This window comes from Vulpes vulpes, chromosome 7, assembly GCF_048418805.1.
Source record: "Vulpes vulpes isolate BD-2025 chromosome 7, VulVul3, whole genome shotgun sequence".
Lineage (NCBI taxonomy): Eukaryota > Metazoa > Chordata > Mammalia > Carnivora > Canidae > Vulpes > Vulpes vulpes.
Genome location: NC_132786.1, coordinates 94,583,546 through 94,604,864, shown reverse-complemented (window position 1 = coordinate 94,604,864; position 21,319 = coordinate 94,583,546). Strand labels below are relative to the sequence as shown.

At 33.9% G+C, this 21,319-nt stretch overlaps 1 protein-coding gene and 1 pseudogene across 15 annotated transcripts in view; one reads left to right on the top strand and one right to left on the bottom strand.

The window, feature by feature from the left end:
• Positions 1 to 21,319, top strand: part of DGKB (diacylglycerol kinase beta) — a 694,527-nt gene that overhangs the window by 105,213 nt on the left and 567,995 nt on the right. The gene's annotated exons all lie outside the window — the stretch shown is intronic.
• LOC140599517 (large ribosomal subunit protein uL23 pseudogene) lies at positions 11,133 to 11,635 on the bottom strand (annotated as a pseudogene).

Genomic DNA, 21,319 nt, shown 5'->3' with positions numbered 1-21,319 from the left:
TATACCACCAGCACAAAAAAAAAAAAAAGAAAGATTTTATTTTATTTCATTCAAAATGAAAGAGAAATCTGCCACCAATTTAATGAAAAAAAAAAAGGGAAGATAAGTGCTTTTCAGACTTAGGACACATAATAAAAGTGAAAGCCTATGACTAGCCTATGACTCAAACAGGTATTTTTACACCATGTTCATAGCAGCATTGTTAACAGTAGCCAAAAGGTAGAAGCAATGCAAATAAATGTCCAGTAAAGGATGTGTATATAAGCTAAATGTAGTTTATACATAGGAAGAAAAATGAGCCTTAAAAAGAAGAAAGTTCTGACACCTGTTGCTACTTGGATGAACCTTGAAGAGATTATTGTAAGTGAAATAAGGCAAGTCTTCAAGGTGTAAATACTGTCTGATTCCAACTATATGAGGTAGCCAGAGTAGTCAAATTCATAGGAACAGAGAGTAGAATGGTGGTTGCCAGGGACTGGGGGAGAGGGGAATAGGAAGTTAATATTTAATAGGTGCAGTGTGTCAGTTGGGGAAGAAAGAGAAAGGTCTAGAGATGGATGCAGGTGATGGTTGTACAACTGTGTGAATGTACTTAATGCCACAAAACTGTGCACTAAAAATGGTCAAAATGTAATTTTAGCTTATATATATTTTATCAGAGACAACAATAACAAAAAAAGAAAAGGCCTAATTTTAGAAATGGTAACAGGGAGAAAATGCTCAAATCAGGGAACACTGATTTTAGAGTATTTTAACAGATTACACAAAAATTTTAAATATTCTCTCTTCAAAATATATATGACTTATTCATTCTCCATTTCCACTATAACTAATCTGGAATAAATAAAATATTAAAATTTTGAATAATAAGAATTTTGTAAGAAGTATGCATTTTGAGCTGCAAAAGCCAATGTTTAAAAGTATGTACTATTCCTTATTTTATAGCTTTTAGTTATGATTCTTTATTATTAACTACTAAGAACAATTTAAATGTTACTATTGCCTTTAACGCTTGGTTTTGAAGCAACACAATCTTGTAGTACTAGAAACAGAAATCTGGCTTATTTCCACGAGTCTCCTCTGGTCCTTCAGAGTTCCACCTTTTCATTAAACTGTTATAATCAAAGAACATTTTAATAATCTTCAACCTCATGGTACTTTGCTTGGCAATGCTTAACGCATTTGATACCATAACATTTCTTTGAACTGCATTGTCCAATATGCTTGCCACTAGCCGTACGCAGTTGTTGGCTGTGTGAAATATGGCTACTCCAAATTGAGATGTGCCATGAATATAAAATGAACCCTGAATTTCCAAGACTTAGTAAGATAAAGGTATTCATTAATATTTTAAAATGTGTTAGGTGCTGAAATGTTAATATTTTAGAAATATTGAATTAAGTAAATTATTAAAATTAATTTGACCTCTTTCTTTTTACTTTTTAAAATGTGGCATCTACAAAAATTTAACTAACTTTTGTAGCACACATTTGTGGCTTGCATTATATTGAAATGACTACGAGTGCTGTCCTAGAATGTTATAACGTAAATAGTACTGAGACCAACATTAAGAGTACAAGTTCAGGATGAGATACGTTCACTCAGAATGCATATTAACTGCCAGGATGTGACTTGGCTTTACTAGAGTACCAGAAAGCAGACCACAGCGCATTTGCTTTGTTCTGACTTCATTGTGTATCTTGAAAGTGGCCATGTGGCTGCTTCTACCATTGATCTCTGAGTCTACCCTTAGACAACCGTCTTTCCTAGTTTCAGACCTGTTTCTAAATATAAAAAAAGAATTCATATTTGCAATATGGATACATTCTGTCAAGTCTCTAGGAAAAACTTAAATATAGGACTAGAGGAAGTAGAATTCAGTGATCTGAAGGAGGTAACATGGGATTTTAACATGTTTAACAGTGATTTGCTTATGCACCAGATTTAGTGGAAAACAAGGAAGTAAACACAATCCAAGAAGTTTTGGACTGGAAATCTGCAGGGATATATTTTTCATGTTTTCATGTTAGCATCCTCGCATTCCTAAAATGTGCCAGGGGATGTTGAATAAAGTATCTCCTGCTCACTTTCATACACATGGTGAAAACGACAAGACTATACTTTTCTTGAGGAAAGAACTGCAGTGGCTACTTCTAATGTTCCCCAATCCCTACTCCTTTATTACCTAAAATATTACTGTATCATTGGCATTACATTATTACATATATTTTAATAAGATCAGGCATATATTCAAGTTGACTTTGGAAAAAGTATTAACTTAAAAATCAAATAACAAAATACTTTTTGCCAAAAAGAAAGCAAAAAAACAAAACAAACCAGTCTTGTGCATTCTTTATTAATGAACACTTACTAGAAGATTCGAAATGTGTTAGGATATTTCTTCAAAAAACTCTGCATATATTACATGGATGTAAGATAAAATATGACCTCCGTGTTTCTAAGGACGAAACTTCTCTTATGTAATTCACAGACTCCTTGGTTTCAGCTTCAGTTGAACTTGAAGTCTTAAACTTGATATTTTATTTACTTCTTTCTTTTTTTTTTATTTTTTAAATTAATTTTTATTGGTGTTCAATTTACCAACATACAGAAAAACACCCAGTGCTCATCCCGTCAAGTGTCCCCCTCAGTGCCCGTCACCCATTCCCCTCCAACACCCGCCCTCCTCCCCCCTTCCACCACCCCTAGTTCGTTTCCCCGAGTTAGGAGTCTTTATGTTCTGTCTCCCTTCCTGATATTTCCCAACATTTCTTCTCCCTTCCTTTATATTCCCTTTCACTATTATTTATATTCCCCAAATGAATGAGAACATACACTGTTTGTCCTTCTCCGATTGACTTATTTCACTCAGCATAATACCCTCCAGTTCCATCCACGTTGAAGCAAATGGTGGGTATTTGTCGTTTCTAATCGCTGAGTAATATTCCATTGTATACATAAACCACATCTTCTTTATCCATTCTTTCGATTTGACCTTGAAAACATGGTCTCTGTTAGTATTTGATCTTTAATATCAAAAGTGAGAACCATTGGCTTATAACAAGAAACATAGTGCTTTTTTTGGTGATTAGTTAATACCATTATAAATTAAATCACAATTAAAGTTGTACATGTGAAAAAATATACTTAAATGTCTCATATAAATAATTTAGCCAGAATCCTTAATTTTTAGGTAGACTTTCTTATGAGATACTCCGATAATATCTTTACCTCTTAAAGTTGTTTTATTACATTTGTCCACAATAGTCCAAAACAGAATGCTAGGAGAAAATTTGCCCTACATTAAAATTACTACTTCAAGTTTTGTTTCTGAAGTTTTATTTAACCTCAGTTAAAAAATAAGTGTGTTTATATCTGCAGAATTTGAAAACCTTAAGAAACTGTAAGTGCAAGTGGGGAATAGCTTGTAGGTAGCAGGGCCATTCCCCCATGAAGAGGAATGTGGAGCTGGGCCTTAGTTGTCCTCTATTTTGCCCCCTCGATTTAAAGTTGAGGATTTTAAGAGTTGAGTATGTTTCCCCACTTATCTAAGGTCATGTAACTAAATAGTGACAGGTCTGTGGTAAGGACCCGGAGTACCTGTAGCCCAGGTAGTTTTACTGTTTCTAAAAAGTCTCTTGGCCTTTTCGGTAAAATGAAACCTATGAATTTAAAACAAATATTCTACATTCATCAGTTTTCACCTGGGTTACTGTAAGAACCTATATCTATGTTCTACTTCCTTTTTTGGTATCTCTTGTGCTCTATTCATTTTTTCCTCAGTTATCATTTTTATCAAGCCTTTATTTATTCTGTGTAAAACTCTGACACTGACTACTGATTTAAGCTCATGTCCTTTTACTATCCTTGAAATGCTTTAAAGTGCAATCTCTTTCTATTCAATCTTACTACATTTCTTTTGGATTCTTTGTATAAAGTTCTGGTGGAGGGTGAAGGATGTTTAGTAAGTATTAATCTATGCTTCTTGAATAGTACAGAATTTTTTTTGATAACTACCCAACTTTCTAACCAGTGTGTCCTCTTCATATTACTAAGTACTTACTGCTTTTGTATAGTACTCTTTTTCCTTAAGAAATTATTTACTTCATAATACTGTTTTCCTTACAGTAAATATCAACACTTTTTGGCCTTAGTATTTGAGGAATATTCAAGAAATGAAAATCTGATCTATTTGTTTATGTAACCATCCCTCTAAGAAATCTTGTTAGTCTAGAATAAAGAGGTTAAACAATCATTTGCAATACATGAACCTAGTTTAAAAAAGGGAGCTCTAAAGGGTATTCCTGTGATAATTGGGGACATTTGAATATGGTTTAGATACTAGACTAGGAATTTTTGTCAATTATTTTAGGTGACATATGGCATGGTGGCTTTGTAAGAGATAATCCTACTCCTGGGTGTTTCATAATGAAGAATATATAAGTTAGACATCATGATGTTATAATTTATTTAAAGTGATGCCAGAATATTTATATACCCAGATATATGAAAGAAAAACAAATATGCTAAAGTATTACTGTTAAAATTAGTTTGAGGTCATATTTTTCATAACGTGAAATTTTTCATGACTTTCATAACTCAAAAAAGGACTAATAATCTAAGTTGTTCTAAGCAGTAGCCCACATACTTTTCCTAACATGTTTATTTGATGATGTAATTATAGAAAGTAGGAGCCTCTATGGCAGAGATAACAGAATACGTGTTATGAGGAATTTCTAGGACTTTCAATTACATCCCTTTTTATGTCATTTATGTCATTTCTGATACATATCAATACCGATCTTATCCACATTATTTGACATCATAGTTTATAACTTTTTTTCTAATCTCATGCTCCATTTCTTCATAATGATCTCCCATGAGGCAGAGTAGAAGGAAAATATTTATTTTGTACCCTTTCCAGTTATTTATGTCAGAATTATAGGCAAAATTGTCCTTCAATTATCTTAAATTAATGATAACTATAGTAATATAGCTATGAAAACTAGTACTTACTCATTTGTTTATTGATTTTTTCTTTATTAAATATTTGAGTCCTATTTAGTTTAATAGGAACTAAATCTAAAATGGTTGACAAGACATCATCTCCGTTCTCAAGGAACACAATATAGTAGGTGACACAGAGAAGAGAGTGGACAATTATAATATATGATCTATGAGGTAAAACTCCTGCAGTTAGAGAGAAACTACACTAATTGGCTACTATGAGAGCAAGAAAAGAAAATTATGGGCTTAACTGAAGATTTTCAGGACTCCTCTGGCTTTAGGCATAGCTTTATGCTCAGAAGTTTATTTCCATCTCTGAGTTCTGATTTTTTCTTTCCAAGAACTTCATTCTTTTCCTTCTGGTAGCAGAGTGAGTCCGGCAGTGATGGATAAGAAGCTTACTAGTGTACAAACCTGGAAGAAAGAGCTACCATTGTTTCCAATTGTTTAGAGAAAATTCTAGAGCTGCTGATGCTAAATGGTGTCTTAGCTCAATTGCTCATTGCTGCAACAATTATCTGGGCCTAGAAGTTATTGTCCTTCTAATAATCATGGGATAGGAAGGACCTCTGGTATAACACCATCTGAGAATAGGAGCAGAGAGATTTTTGAAGGAAATTGGTATTTTATCAGAAAAAAAGAAGTTAGCTTATGAATACTAAGGAGGCAAATATACTGGATAGCCATTACTGTGGGAAAGCATGAGGGACACAATACACTAACAACGGAGATGCTATGTGAATTAAGAATGTGAATACAGGGGGCCTTGGATGGCTCAGTTGGTAAGTGTCCAATTCTTGCTTTTGGCTCAGGTCATGATCTAAGGGTCATGAGATCAAGCCCCTGCAACTGGCTCTATGCTGCATGGAATCCCTTAAGATTCTCTCTCTCCCTCTGCCCTCTTCCCCACCACCACTATCCTCCATGCTTTTGTGTGCTCTCTCTCTAAATAAGAAGAATATGAATACAATACCATATTTTAAAGTTTTCACTTTACAAACTATAGCAATATAGGTGCCATTGACGTATTTTTATAAGGCAGAAAACAATTTTCAACTTCCCATTTGTGTTTACTATTCCCTTTGTTTGGAAGTACATATTTACATAACTAGTAATGAAGAACTAGATACTGTGTCATGATCTTAACTAAAGCACCCAGATTATTCTCAAGAACTTAGTGTAGGATCTATAACTGTAAATCAGTGTATATGATAGGCAATAATTATATATATATATGTGTATTATATATATAATATATGAAGGAATATTACTTAAAATTATCCAAATATAAACTGCATAAATAATATATATATACATATATATATTTTATTTTTGAGAGTGAGAGAATACAAACATGGGCAGAGGAAAAGCAGAGGGAGAGGGGAGAGATAGAGAGTAAAGGGAGAGGAACAGACTCCCGGATGAGTGCAGAGACTGAGGTGGGGCTCAGTGTCATGACTCTGAAATCGTGACCTGAGCCCAAATCAAGAGTTAGATACTTAACTGACTGAGCCACCCAGGTACCTCAAGAATACATTATGATCTTTCTGAACCTCACAATATAGTGTTTCATGTTACCTTAGCTCTCAGGAAGACTGCAAATTAAGCTACAGTTTTAAGAATGGAAACTAAAAGCTGCTCTGCACACCTGCCAGGGGCAGTAGGGAATGCTATGTAGGGAATGTATATTTTGTAACATAAATTTGTAAAAAAAAAAATCATGTCAACTATTTTTAAAGTAAAATATGAGAAGTCATTAATCTTAATGTCCTACTATATATAAAAATAATGAACTTATTACATGAAAAGGAAAAAGACTGAAAGTTTGAATAGGCTGAAATGATTTGAGTTGGTATAAAGATATTTTATGAAACATAATTACAAATATAAAATCCAATTTAGTTAAAAATATATCAATATACTTTAGATTCAAATTTCATGAATTTTTGGTAAAATAACTGTGAGAGGGAGAGTTATAGGTTTATAATGTTTGAGAATCAGAATCATGTGGAACATTTCCTTGGAATTCTTCTCAGGATGGAATTATAATTTCACACCCTTTTATTATGAACAATTACTAGTGTTGCTAAATTAGATATTTCAAAACTGAAAACCAAATCATAGTTTATCTAACATGTAAGATATACATCATCATGGACTAAAACTGGAAGGAAACATAAAATAGTGTATGTAAATAAATCTGCAGGAGTGCTGGACTTTGCCTTTAGACTTAAACTTAAGAGCTGAGATTTCAGTACCTGTGTATCGATGGGAACTAAGAGAATTCCACAAAAGTTAAGTGATTAGAAGTATTTTAAGTTAGAAACCAAGTATTTTAAGTTAGAAACCAAGTGCTATGGTGAGTTAGTGAAAAGAAGCTTGAAAATGGTGGACTAGCTGCCTGGAGCAGCATATAACAGGGAAGGAGAACAAAGAAGTTGGTATCTTAGAATGATTCCAACTACAGGCTTATAATTTGTTCTGTAATATTCTCATTCCCACTGTCAGATGGTGTTTCCCAAGGCAGCAGCCTATAGTTGTAGATGGTTTATTACGCAATTATCAAGGTGTATCCAAATAAATGAGTCCACTGGAGTAGCATAGTGATACCTCTCTGCTGGCAATTCACCAACCTAAATCTTGTTCTAGGGCAGCGAGCTTTAGGACGGAATGGAGGTAACTATAAACTTCTCTAAAGAAAGCAGTGAGCATAAAACAAGGAAGAAAATCTTCTATTCAAAATCCACCTAAAAAATATCAAATAATGGTAACCAATAAGAAAAACCAATCAAAAGGAAAATGAGCACAAAAAATCAGCTTTGAGAGAAGAATTAATAATAATTTTATAAAGACTGAATATTCTAAAAGAGAGAAAAAAATAAAATTGATAAACAGCAGCAACAAGCCATAATAAATTAAATAAAAGTGAAACAAAGGCAGGTGTACCTGAAAAGAGGAAAATAAGTCTCTGGGGAAGACAATACGGTCACTGGGAAGTTATAACCTTGTGTAATGCATGTTAATATAATGCATTATTTAGTAGAATAAATAATAATTAGTGATATTTTTATGTTTCAAAAGAATACTAAAATTCTAGACTCTAGTTAGAAGGAAAGTGAGGGGAATGTATACTTGTGACTCTGCTAAGACCATTTCTGGAACAATAATAGTTATTGAACTATTTTAGACATTGTTAGAATATTATATTGATTATATTAAATATATCAGTATTCACTTTTAAAAGTGTTATATAGGGATCCCTGGGTGGCACAGTGGTTTGGCACCTGCCTTTGGCCCAGGGCACGATCCTGGAGACCCGAGATCGAATCCCACATCAGGCTCCCGGTGCATGGAGCCTGCTTCTCCCTCTGCCTGTGTCTCTGCCTCTCTCTCTCTCTCTCTCTCTCTCTCTCTGTGACTATCATAAATAAATAAAAATTAAAAAAAATAAAAAAATTAAAGTGTTATATATAGTTTCAAAGATCATAGTAAATGTTAAAAAAAACTGTACACTTAGAAGCTGGAAAGACTAAATGAGTAAAGAAACACACACACACTAGGTGATATCTGCCTTATTTTTTTAGCACAGTAACTTCTATGTATTTTCATTGTTTATAGTTTATTTTTTGTTTTATGAAGATAAACCGCAGAAAATGCTTATGAAAATGAAAACTTTTATGCAAATATTAGAAAAAGAAATATTCTCTCTATATGTTTATGGATGCATAAATATGCACCGAGTGTATGAAAAATCAGAATGATGAAGACCCACTTCAGTTTCAGGATTGTGGTTATTTCCAGGTAGGATTGAGAGCGATATATATGTAGATTTTAGTAAATCTATAATTTCTATGCTAATTTTTATAAATGAACTGAAGAAAAGTATGACATTTTAACAGTTGTTAAATCTACATGGTGGTTTGCACAGATGCTCATGATTTTATTCTCTAAACTTCTGTGCATATTTGAAATATTTCTAATAGAATGATAATTTCATCCATCATAATTTGGTAAAAAACAACATTGTTTTATAAATTAATTGTATTAAAATATTAAGTAAAAATTTTTAAGAAATATTCATAGAAATTCACAGAAATAGGGATGCCTGAGTGACTCAATCAGTTAACATCTGCCTTCATCTTAGGTCATGGTCTCAGGGCCCTGAGATTGAGCCCATCAGGCTCTCTGCTCAGCTGGGAGCCTGTTTGTCCCTCTCCCTCTGCTGCTCCTCCTACTTGTGCTTCCTTGTTCTGTTTGTCAAATAAATAAATAAAATCTTTAAAAAATTCACAGAAATTTAAAAATATAATATTTTATGAAATTTTCACAAAAAAGGCTAAGAGAAGCCACATAATATTTTTTACCTTATTAATATTTAGCTGGCTAGATTTTAAGATGTCTCTCAACATAAATGCAATAGCCCTATATTCCTACTGATGGTAATGGACTTTTGCAGATAAATGATTGCATTTGTGAAGTTAATAACAAAAAAGAAAATGAGAAAAGCAAAAAAAAAAAAAAAAAACAAAAAAAAACAAAACCAAACAGGTAGAAATGATTGCTTCTATAAAATTAAGATACAGTTATGGGGCCCTGGATGGCTCAGTCAGGTAGCTTGTGACTCTCGATTTCAGCTCAGGTCATGATCTTAAGGTAATGATCTCAGAGTAGTGCGATTGAGCCCCAAATTGGGCTCCGCATTGGATGTGGAGCCTACTTAAGATTCTTTCTCTCCTTCTGCTCCTCCCCACCCCTGCATGCACACTCACTCTCTCACTAAAAAAAATAATAAAAATAAAAATAAAAAAATAAAATTAGATTGCAGTTACAGAAATGGTAATGATTTTGTAAATTGGAAATTAAGTCAAGTATAGGAACAATTAAAATCATCTTAATACTTTTAATTTGTAATGAAATAGCAAATTCTTGATTTAAAAGAACTATAAATTAGGGGTGAAATCCTGGACTTTGACAGTAATTGTGACACTTTAATATAAGAATTTCTCATGAAGATAGTTAATCTTAATTTTTCATTTAAAAATAAACACACATACACTTTCTGTAAAAACTGAGATATTTGTACATTTCTTTGCTTTTGGCAAAAATATTAATCATCTTCATAAAACACTTAAGTACTAATTAGACAAAATATATGAGAATACTTTTAAAAGTGTATAATCTTCCTTGATTTTTTCTCAAAGGCGAATATCCTAATGAGGCTCAAAAACCCAGACAGAAAAGGCAAAACAGGTCCAGGCATCTGGGAAGCGGAAGGGAAATATAGTATCTGAGTGTCACAAGTGGCAGATGTGGAGAAAAAAGCAGGAATGTTCTCTTGGGACATTAGTGGTGGAATGCCACGTCCTGATAAAATAAAATGAGGAGAGGAATCTGATTCTCATAATTCTGTCTTCTGAATCTGTCTCCTGTAACATTTCTTACAGAATGCATTTTCAATAGCCCTTTGCTAGAATGACTTGTTATTTTTCTTAAAATTCACTATAATGTTCATGCACAATAAATAGCCGATGCTCCTTTTTCCTCTAGAAAATCTGAGAAGCTTCTCTAGCTCTTGTCTCTTAATGTTTTTACCTTCCTCTTTCCTCTAAAATATAAATTATATACAAGTATGGTTGGAATGTACAGTCTTTTTTCAAGAATCTCAGTTGGGGATTTTTGTCTCATATGACTTTTGTGTCTATGTATATTTTCATATACCCGTGTTTTCCTTTTTTCCTTAATTAGAATGTTAGTACTTCTTCTGAAAGAACATTTTTCTTCAGACTTAATTTGTATATTCTTAATTGACGAATTCAGGAAATTTTGCTTAAAGTGGAATAGATTGTCTATAAAATTTCTTTTTGTAAGATTAGTATTATATTCCTATAGAGGAATTTTCTCTAGTGGATTGAATTAAAAGTATTTCAATAGAAAAAGTATGAAGGGATTAATGATAATACTATAGGTATGGTGCTTTTTCCTTAAAGCTGTTTTGTAAAAAAAAAAATGAGGTGTGACTATATTAAACAAACCAAGAGTATTTTATTTTATTTTGTTTTATTTTATTTATTTTATTTTATTTTATTATTTTATTTTTTATTTTATCTTATTTATGGTGAAAAATTTATATTTAGATTTATAGCCGGCTGGACTCAGTTTGGATGATCCCAATTTTGTTGGCAACATCCAAAGCATCATAGTCAGGAGCCAGTCGAACATATGCTTTCTTCTCTCCATCAGGCCTGAGCAAGGTGTTGACCTTGGCCACATCAATGTGATAGAGCTTCTTCACAGCCTGTTTGATCTGGTGCTTATTGGCCTTGACATCCACAATGAACACAAGTGTGTTGTTGTCTTCTATTTTCTTTATGGCTGACTCAATAGTTAGGGGGAACTTGATGATGGCATAGTGATCAAGGTGGTTTCTCCTGGGGGTGCTCTTTCGAGGATATTTGGGCTGCCTTTGGAGACACAGGGTATTGGGTCGTCGGAATATAGGTGACGTGCAGATCTTTTTTTGTGTGACTGTGCACGCCTTTCAGCACCGCTTTCTTAGCTTTGCTTTGGCTTTGGCTTTGGCTTTGGCTTTGGGAGGGGCAGGGGCTTCCTTCTTCACCTTAGGTGCCATCTTCGTGAAAGGGCCCAAGAGTATTTCATTTTATTTTATTTTTTAAAATTTTATTTATTTATTCATGAGAGACACAGAAAGAGCGAGAGGCAGAGACACAGGCAGAGGGAGAAGCAGGTTCCATGCAGGGAGCCCGACGTGGGACTCGATCCCAGGACTCCAGAATCACGCCCTGGGAGAAGACAGGCGCTAAACAGCTGAGCCACCCAGGGATCCCCCCAAGAGTATTTTAATACTACATTTACAGTAGCTTTCAAAATTTGATCAACAGGCTTTTGTTTGTTACTCAGTGGCCCTCTTTTGACAGCCTATTTTTTTCAGTAATTATGAAGATAACCCAAGCCACCAGTGTTGTCATTTATGGAAACACTACGAAAAGGTGATTTTGCTCAGAACATGAACCCTTTCTTTAGTTCTGCCTATCATTATCCTTGTCCAACTACCTGATCTGAGACTTTCCTAGTCTCAGTATCCTTCTTTGGGTGGCTTCCAAGAGTTATTGTCCACCCATTTCCTTTCTGCTTCTATGATGAGAATAGTGGTGCAAATGATGGAAATTCTTAATTCTCATCAAACACTTCCTATATCCAAGTACCTTGTATTCATTATTTTATTTCATTTTTATTATATTTGGGATGCCTGGGTGACTCAGAGGTTGAGCGTCTGCCTTTAGCTCAGGGCGTGATCCTGGAGTTCCGGGATAGGGTCCTATGTGCGGCTCCCTGCATGGGGTCTGCTTCTCCCTCTGCCTGTGTCTCTGCCTTCTCTCTGTGTCTCTCATGAATGAATAAATAAAATATTATTTTTTTCATTATATCCCTTTGGAGTTGATGCCATTATTATTACAAATGATACAAGTGAAATTCAGAGATGTTAAGTAACCTGCTAATAGCACATAGTCAACAAGAATGCTAGAATTTAAACTCAATTGTTTGACCCAGTGTGTAATCTTGAAGTTTCAACTAAATCTTCCTACTCTTTATTTGAACGGAACAGTGAACTGTGAAAACCTTGTGCTAGATACCCCTAAAGATACCCCTTGTCTACCACTGATCTAATTCTTCTGACCATTTAAAGTGGGTTCTTACAATTTTTCTCTTTAAATCACTTTTAAATAGGTTGATTATGTCTATGTTTTGAAAGTCAAAACCATCAAAAAGGGGATAATCTGAGAAGTATCATTCTATAAGGATGAGATGTTGCACCCCTTTTATCTTCTTCCTCCCCTCTGGTTCTCTACTGGTAACTCTTTTTATTAGTTTCTTATTTACAGTTCCAGTGTCTCTTTTTGCAAAGCAAAACCTAATATATATTGTTGTCCTTCTTCTTTCTTAAACAAGATTTCTCCAAGGTATATACATTCTCTTGCACTCTGCCTTTTTACTTAAATCCTGTAACTGGTTTTTAGTATGTATAAAGACCTTTCTCATTATTTCTTTATAGCTACATTGTATTATTTATTACCTAATGAAACTTCTACCCATCTTTTGTTGACAAACACCAAAGCTATTGTTATTTGTTTTATTAATTGGTCAGTGTCCTTCTTTCACTCCTGGTAGTTAATCTAATTAACCTCATTTATTCATAATTATAAACAAAGTCATTTAGATAGATAACTCAAAGATACAGCAGGATGACTAAAAGAAGGTGTAGTTAATGAACAGCTGAGAACGTAATTGATAAATTAAAAAAATAGAGTTATATAATGATAGGTTTGGGAGGGAAAAATGTAACTTGGCCTCAGGATGAGGGAGACCTGCGTTTGAAGTGTTCTCTGCTGCTGACCAGACCTGTGCATGTGGGTAAGCTGTATAGCGTCTCTAATCTTAATTTCCCTCCTTTGTAAATTGAGGAAAATGACATGTACCTCAGAAGATAATTATGAAGGTGAATGAGGTAATTAATATAAATCTGAGGAGTATATGGCATATAGTAGCCACAATAATTATGTTTTCTTTCTTCTCCACATTGTATTGTTCAAGTTAATATTGTAAAAATGAAAATATTATCAGGTTTTCCATTTTCCTCACCTAATCTTGTTAATGGATGATTTAGGATGAAAATGCCTTTCTTGGCATATATCAATGTGATTTTCTTTTGGATTATTATGGAACCTCCATTCTTCTGTTGGGTCTCATTCTCTTTCTCTGCTAGGCTCCCAATGATTTTATAAGAAGCATCTTAAGTGATCAAGGCCACCCACTGTTTTTAATCAGAGCCACAGAACTGCATGTAGCTGAAAAAGTATTAGAAGGGTAGCTGCATGACAAGGCTGAATGCTAATTGGATTTGAGGATTAGAGTGGCATGAATAAGCCACTGCACTTCTTCATTCTCATATTTGGTGACTGTTAGAACATTTTGCTCCGGGAAGGCAAAGCAAATGATAGGTCTGAAACAAGGTAAATGACTGAACAACTATCAATCAGAATTCTGTCAAGGCTTCCTGCCATTTGTAATTAAATCTATTCCTGAACAGTAATAACAACCCCACCCATCTAGTTGGCTATTTTAAGTAATACAGTACTGAAAACTGTCAGAATATTCTTTAGACTGGCAAGATGCCCTCTGATCTGTGATTCATCTTTTTGTTCTTTTTTTATTACTTTGGAACATTTGACAGAGGAATAGCCAATAAGAAGACAGGTGTGCTCAAATCTAATTTCTAATGGAGACCATCAAATGTTTTATGTAAGCTGAAAACAACTACTGTGAACCTTTCTGAGAAGCAGATTAAAGACTTAATTTTTAGGATGCCAAAATAGTTTTTCTATTTATTTAAAATTTATTCATTGATATCAGCAAAATAAAGCTAACCATTATACCTGTATTGTGTTTCCCTGGTCTCCAAGGACTTGTTTTGCACCTTCCTAGGCTCCTTAGTGTTAATTCTCTTACCCTTGTGCTCTCATAACCACCCCTATGAAGGTCATCCTTTAAAACACGTGGTTGCATTTTTTTACTTGTGTGCAACACCTGCTCTGCTTGAAGGGTAAAGTTGTAAAAATCCTATATTAGCATAACATAGTGTATTTGTATAAGGAATATAGTAACAAATGTGGAAAGCATATAGATTAATCAGTCTGGTTGCTGCTTTTTACTGCCTCTTTTCTACATGGTCTTAGGGAAACTGGGTTCTTGGGAAGCTTTAATCTCATTAAGTTTAGCACAGCTGGCTGCACTCATCAGTTCATATGACAATTAAATGAGATAATGTATGAAAACATTCTGCAAAGTACTTGAGACATGTAGTAATGTATTGCTTTAAAATATACAGTATCACTTAGGTAATACTCTTGCTAAGAATATTTAACCTGAATCTAATCAGTAGGAAACAATCAGGGATCCCTGGGTGGCTCAGTGGTTTAAGCACCTGCCTTTGGCCCAGGGTGTGATCCTGGAGTCCCAGGATTGAGTTCCACATTGGGCTCCCTGCATGGATGGAGCCTGCTTCGCCCTCTGCCTGTGTCTCTGCCTCTCTCTCTCTGTGTATCTTTAATGAATAAATACATAAAATCTTTTTAAAAAATTTTAATTTGCAACTCATATTATCTTAGAGAGTTGCCTCTAGCCCGTTTTCAGTCAATTCACTCCTACCACACCTAGCCCCTGGCAACTATGGATTTAATTTTTGTCATTACAGTTTTATCTTGGCAAGAACGTCATAAAAATCGAGTCATATAGTATATATATTTTTGGTTTTTATTTTCTTGTTGTTTCATGTTTTTCTTATTCCTGGCTCCTTTCACTTAGCATAATACTTTGCAATGCATCCTTATTGTGTGTATCAGTGGTTTGTTATTATTCCCACATTTTATTGTATCATGTACCAAAATTTGTTTATCAGTTTACCTGTTGATCTGAATGTTATCAGCTTACAGCAATTGTGAATGATCCTGCTTCTTATATTTAAGTTTAAGTGTTTTTATCCATAAATATTTTCCTTTTTCTTGGCAAGTAATTAAATGTGTATAGAAGAATATTTAAAACAATTATATTATGGGTAAAGGAGGGTAAATGAATGTAAAAGGAGGTAGGTTTTCTATATTTCACTTACCTTGTAAAATAGTGAAGTATAATAACTTATATGTATGTAGCTTATTACATAGAGCAACCATTATTCTCTTAGGGAAATACACACAAAAACACTAACAATAAATCAAAATCAAATTATAAAAATATTCAAGAAACTCTCAAAAAGACAAAAAAAAGAGAATAAAAAATAGAACAAATAAAAAACAGAATAAAGCAAAAAAGCAGACTGAAGCTCCCATGGGGAGCCTGATGCAGGACTCGATCTTGGGACTCTGGGATCATGACCTGAGCCAAAAGCAGACACTCTACCAGTGAGCCACCCAGGTGCCCTGGATCCAATCATTATTTATTTAATATTCTATGCAATGACAGTAAAATACCTATATGTCTCTTTTCAGGTGCCTGTAAAATATACACCAAGATGGACAATATCCTAGGCCATAAAACAAACCTTAGCCAATCTTTAACAAATAATTGAAATAAAATAAAGTATATATTTTTTGACTATGGTGGAGTCAAACTAGAGATCCATAACAGGAAGATAAAAGGAAACTTCAAAATATTTGGAAACTTAACAAAACACTTTTAAATAAACATTGGGTATGAGAAAAACTCTCATGGGAAAGAAAAAAATTAGTTTGAACTTAATGAAAATGCAAATATATCAATATTTATGGAACATAGCTAATAAAGATTGAGAGGGAAATTTACAACATTAAAGGCATATATTAGAAGAAAGAAAAAATCCAAGTCAATACTCTCATCTTCAACCTCACAAGACTAGGAAAACAAGAGCAAAGTATATCCAAAGCAAATGGTGGGAATGAAATATTATATAGAGATAGTAGAAATCAATGAAATTGAAACAAAAACAGTAGAAAAAAATCATGAAATAAGGAACTGGTTCTTTGAAAAGATTAATAAAATTCAGAAACTTCTAGGAAGAGTGACAAAGAAATGAGAGGATACAAACTGGCAACATCAGGAAGGAAACAGGGGATACCACTGTAAACCCTGTATACATCAAAGGGATAATAAGAGAATGCCATGAACAATTCTACACACATAGTTTAATAACTTAGACCATTTCCTCAAAAACCAGAAAATGTCATAATATAATCAATGTGAAATGGATAATTTGAATAGCTCTATAATATTAAAGATATTAAATTTATACTTTATAGCTCCCCCAAAGAAATCTCTAGGCCCAGACAGTTTTGCTGCAGAATTCTATCATACTTAAATTTAAAGAAGTAAAACCAATTATACATATTCTCTTCCAATAAACAAAAAGCAGAAAACTACTGACAATATCTCCCATAAATATGATGTAAAATCCTTATGAAAATATCAGCAAATAGAAAATATAAAATAATCTTTGGGATATGGTACTAAGCAACAATTTCTTAGGCTTGATACTAAAAGCCCAATTCATAAAAGGAAAACTAGATAAAATAGGCACTATCAAAATAACTTATGATGTGCCCTAGACCCCGTTAAGAGGAAGAAAGGATAAGCTATACACTGGGAGAAAATATTTTCAAAACACATTCAACGAAGGACTAGAATCTGAAAATAAATAATGACCTCTCAAAATTCAACAGTGAAAAACAAAACAAATATCCCAATTATAACATAAGCAAAAGACATAAATAAGCATTCCCTAAAGAGGACGTACAGATGGAAAAGAAGCACTATTAACATCATTGCCCATTAGGGAAATGCAAATCAAACTCAAAACAAGATATCACTGCTCACCTTTTAGAATAGCTAAACAAAAATTGGTGACATCACCCACATGCTGGGGAAGATGTAGAGAAAGTGTTCATCTGTTGCTGGTGGGAATTCAAACTGTACAACTACTCTAGCAAATAGTCTGGTGGTTTTGTAATAAACTATACCTATGACTGCCATATGACACAGCAGATGTAATCCTGGGCATTTATCTGAGAGAAATGAAGCTATGTTCCTGTAAAAATCTGTACATAAACCATCATAACAGTGTTATTTATTATAGCCAAACACTGGAAACCAACCGATTGTCTTTCAACTGTTGAATGGTTAAACAAATTGTGGTAGCTCCATACCATAAGAATAATATTCAGCAATAAAAATAAATGAATTATTGAATCATGTAACAACCTGGATGAATCTCCTAGAAATATTGCTGATAGAAAAAAGTCCATCCAAAAATGTTATATACTGTGTGATTCCATGTATACAGTATTTTTTGAAATGACAAAACTATGGGCATGAAGAACAGATGTGAAGAACAGATGTGTGCTTGTCAGAGGCTAAGGAGGAGATGGGAGCCGGAAGAAATTGGATATGGCTATATAAGGGCATAAGGAATCCTGTGGTGACAGAACTGTTCTGTACCTTGACTGTGTCAATGTCACTGCTCCCGTTAGATACTGTACTATATTTTTGCGAGATATTATCATTGAGGAAAACCAAAGACAATGAGATGTCTCTGTCTTAGAATTACATGTGAAACCCATAATTATCCCAAATTTAAGTGCTTAATTAAAAAAATATTCCAGTGGTAAGGAGCTTTATTGTGTTAAATGTCAATCAGATCTGGAATACTGAAGGATTTTTTTCTCAGCAGATCCTCAATCCTGCACCATAGAGAAGATTCTCTGTGTTGTAGCCTTCAAAAGTAGGGTATTGTATATTACTTGATATAAAGTGTTTTTAAAAATAGGTTCTATTATTATTTACATATGGCAAGGTCCACAGATCAGGGAATGATTGCCCTCGAGAAGATACTTTGTTGTACTCGCAGATTCTAAGTGGCTCACCCTGCCAGAGGGGAAGCCCCACAACCAGTCAGGAGGCAGGGTAAGTGACAAGAAAACATGGACAAGGACTTTTATTATGAGGTCTGTTTGAAAGAATGGTTGAGGCAGGGTAAGCGGAATTTAAGCTTAATTTGATAAATTTCAGGAGTCATGGGGACTGTCCCTACTTGTTTGGTACCTGGGTCTCAAGTAATTAGGATGGATAGATAGTGGCCCAGTGTGTAAGAACCTGATAAAGAAGGTGACTGGGCTATAAGGTTTGGATTGATTAGTTTGTGTATGAAAGGTATGCTCACAGGCAAGATTTTTGCTATCTCTAGGAATTACCTAACCCTTGAAAAAAGGACAGGCCGTTCTGGTTGAGCAAGGCCCCAAGATACCAAAACATCAGATTATGAAATATAAAAAATGTGGTTAAAATACATGGCTTATGGTGAGATGGAGATGGCAATGGAGGGTTTTATACCATCTGCTGCATCCTCAAACTGAGACAGTTTCTATAGAACTGGTCCTCAGGGCTGAGGTTGTTCTCAGTGCTCCTGTCCTTCCTCCAGAGGTCACAGACCTCTGTTTTGTGTCAAGAAAATTATCTGGTCATTAGAGCTTTATCTGCTCCTCTTCTAATAGCAGCAAGCCTTTGCAGGAGATCGGGGTACTTTCTCTTTCCCAACAGTGTCCAGAAGGGCTTATTACTTAGTGCCGTGCTTCTAATAGCCCAGGGCATGTCTTCATTCCTTGTCTCTAGCTCCAGTCTTAGCCATCAACTTTTACCAGGTTTATAATATTTTAAGTATGTGTGTGTGCATACAAACGCGTGCATGCATTTTCTTAGAAATTTCCTGACCTTTGCTTCCTCTGAAGTTTATAACACAGGAGATCTTTGTACAATTGCTTACAAATATCACAAAGAAGAGAAAAAAAAGAAAGGAAGATGACTCCCACAAATGATTTTTTGCTGCAGAGTTCAAAAACTGTTTTGTAAATAATTTTTGAGCTTGTGGGATAAAGAACTGTAATGTAGCTTTCTTTACCCTTAGATCTTTCAGCTGTTGCAAAAAAGGAAAATTCTTCTTCCTTGCATATCTGAGTATTGTACTTTCCAATAATATTTAGATAAATTTGAGTAATCCTAAATTTTGGAATGTAAAATAAGTGTTTAACAACTTGCTGTTTCAGAAATAGTCTTATTCATGACTGTGGCGTGTACAATAGCTATATATTTTGAGGTTATGATTTAATATTTGATTTTCTATTTCAGAATTTCAGCTTGGAAGAGCAGGCTTAAGTTTTTTGTGTCACAGTCTTCCTATTATGTGCTTTTTCCCATATGTTTTTGATGCAGGTGGCCTTAGATTTCTAGTTCAGTTCTAAGGTGACCTCTGTCCTCTTTCTGATCTGCTGACAAAAGTACAACAGTGAATGAATTTAATGTAACTTAATTGTGAATTGCAATAAAATTTTTCCATGTGTGCTTTCTCTCTCTCTTTATAGATATGCTTTCAATGAGCTAGATGGAAGGAGTCAATATTTAGAGCCAAAATGTTTTACTTAAAAATAAATTGAATGAAAGGCAAGGTTAGAAAAGGAAAGAGTGAAGACATTTATTAGAGTGAGTGAATTTCCCAGCCATTTTCTATACTTTTCTTAAAACACTGGTAATAAAATACCTCAAAAATGATTTTAAAGAACAATGTAGCTATTTCTAGCCCTTTGAAGTGTCATATTTTTATATCATATTACTCTTTACTTTATAATTTTTTCTGAGACTTTGAAAGTCATATGATAATTGTATACTGCCAAGAGAAAATGGAAAATATAGATAAAAGTCACTCATAGTACTTAGCTGACTCTTTGTTGCTTTTTTTCCCCATGGAATGTACATTGCTAGATTCATTGTACAGGCCATAGGGATAGACATGTTAGTGTGATGCAACCAGAACCTTAGTTTTTGATAGCCATGCTCTGGTAGAAGAATGAAATACTTCCTTTTTTTAAAATATTTATATTATGTAAGCTCTACACCCAATGTGGGGTTCGAACTCAGGACTTCAAGATCAAGAATTGCATACTCTATGGACTGAGCCAGCCAGGCAACTCTTTTTTTTTTTTTTTTTCAACTCTTTTTTTAATAGGCTTTTTTTTTTTTTTGAGAGACTTTCTTTTCAGTGTGGCAGACTAGCTATATTGAAAAGTCTTTCAAAAGTAAATATACATTAAAATATATAGTTGTTGAATTCACCAGAAGTATGGAAAATTCCCAAAAGGCATAAGAGAAAGAAATAGAAGCTAACATAGGAAGGGTAAAGAAACAGAGAAGCCAGGTTGTCCTGAGGAAAAGGCTAATGACAGAAAACTAACCAATCTTAACTATGTAAATAATAGTAATGAGTTATTGTGATGACAAAAAAAAAAAGATAGCTATAAAATCCTAATTAAACAGCATATAATTTGGGAAGGAGGTGAATGAATCTTGTTAAAATGTTCAGTGGCTCTTTGATGGTTAAAATTTTATTAAGATTAGGCTTTACTAAGTTATGTTATCAAAGTCTTATCTCTAGTGTAACCATTCAAATAATAGATACAGAATACTACATAGAAAGCATGTGATACAAAAAAGAACATGGGCTGAGAGGGACTAATCAGTAAGTATTAATAATTGAAAAAATACAATGTATCTTAACCTCATTGCATTTACTCCAGGAGTGAAAGAGTTTTTAAAATTCAAAATGCAACTAATGTAATCTTTTTAAAAGATTTTATTTATTTATTAGAAAGAGAAAGAGAGAGAGAGAGAGAATGCACAAGGAGGCAGAGGCAGGGGGCAGAGAGAGTAGAAGCAGACTCCA